Here is a 1,560-nt window from a genome sequence, read left to right as displayed (position 1 = left end):
AGGATTGCTTTTAAATGAAAGCCGACTGCTGCCTGAAAAGAACGATACCAAGATAATACCTAAACCTGCAGACATCACTCTGGTAACCACTCAAATTACAAAAACATACCAGTACGTTGCTGGTCCTTGTTGGGCATATAATGTAATGTTCTTTTTTTTTCATTCAGCATGTGGGCTGCATGAAAAAAGAAATTGATCTGTGGGTATGGCAACCATTAGAATACCGCCCTGCATCCACCGACTTCTAATGATGGGCATACATGCACCGTTTGAAATCACCTCCTGCAGCGATAGAGTCACTGATTTACGTATCGTGAGAGCAAACACTGTTGCTGTCAAGATAAATCAGTGCTGCAGCTGAATGGCGTACCTGAAAACAATGGTAACAATAAAACATTAACTCAATAAAACAACAATCTGTGAAAAAAAAGAGTAAAAAATATATGCCGAAGCATGGGGGTGATCCACCCCCAACGTTAGGTACAAATCGCCCTCCACCCCTGCCCCCCATGCTTCGGCATATAAGCTCTTTTTTTTTTTAACTGTGGTGATGAAATCACTTCCTACAACGCTGGAGTCGCTGATTTATGTATCATGAGAGCAAACGCTGTTGCTGTCAAGATAAATAAATCAGTGCTGCAGCTGAATGGCGTACCTAAAAAGAAAATAATGGTTAGCAATAGAACACAGTAAACAGTAAAGTATAAAAAGAATTGCATACCTGAAAAGAAAACATGATAAAACATAATAACAATAAAACATTGCAGTTATAAAATACAGTAAAACAGAGCAGAACACTAGATAGAAAATTGAGAAAGAAGAACAATAAAACGACAACTTTTTTTTTTTTTACACTTTTATTTGCTTATTTTATTTTTATTTGTTTTTATTTTTTTATTTTTTTTAAGTGTTACTGCAGTGCTGGATGTACGGCCAAGATGTACTAGGTGGCTGGTGCTTGTCAGTTCACCAGAAGGATGAGCTGCACTAGTACTGGCTCTCTGCTCCATACGTGAGCCCTGCAGTTCTTACACCTCAACAACAGCAGAAGAATGGGGTCGGGTACACCTGACCTTAGCAGCGACCAGTACTCCGTCGTCAGAGCTATCTGTCAAGGTGCCGCTGCTGTCTACAGGATTATATTCTGAGCCTGAATCTGACAGATGAGTGACTTCCTCTTCACTCTCATCTGTCATGCTCAGAAACGTGTAGGCCTCTTCACTAGTGTACCTTCAATTGGGCATTTTGGCCTCTAAATTTACTGGTACAACTAGTGAAATTCACAGGAAAAAAGAGCATATGATTGACAGCGACTGCTTCAAATGCTACCAAAAAAACTGTTAGCGATCTCTCAGGGATCAGGCCTGACGCTTCGAATGCTGCAGTTATGTGTTTAGTGTTTTGTAAGTGACAGTAATCGATTGATACTGCACTTGGGTGGGCTGGGCTGAGGGGCTAGCAGGTATCTGGGCTGATCCTGCTACTGCTGCGTTTTTGGGAACCCTAAACTACTGGGAACGCTAGTATAGATCTGATCAAAGATATTGATCCGTCCAGACA

The sequence above is a fragment of the Lithobates pipiens genome, unplaced genomic scaffold (genome assembly GCF_037356315.1).
Source record: "Lithobates pipiens isolate NorthernLeopardFrog02 unplaced genomic scaffold, aLitPip1_a1.2 Scaffold_13, whole genome shotgun sequence".
NCBI lineage: Eukaryota > Metazoa > Chordata > Amphibia > Anura > Ranidae > Lithobates > Lithobates pipiens.
This window is presented reverse-complemented; position numbering follows the sequence as displayed.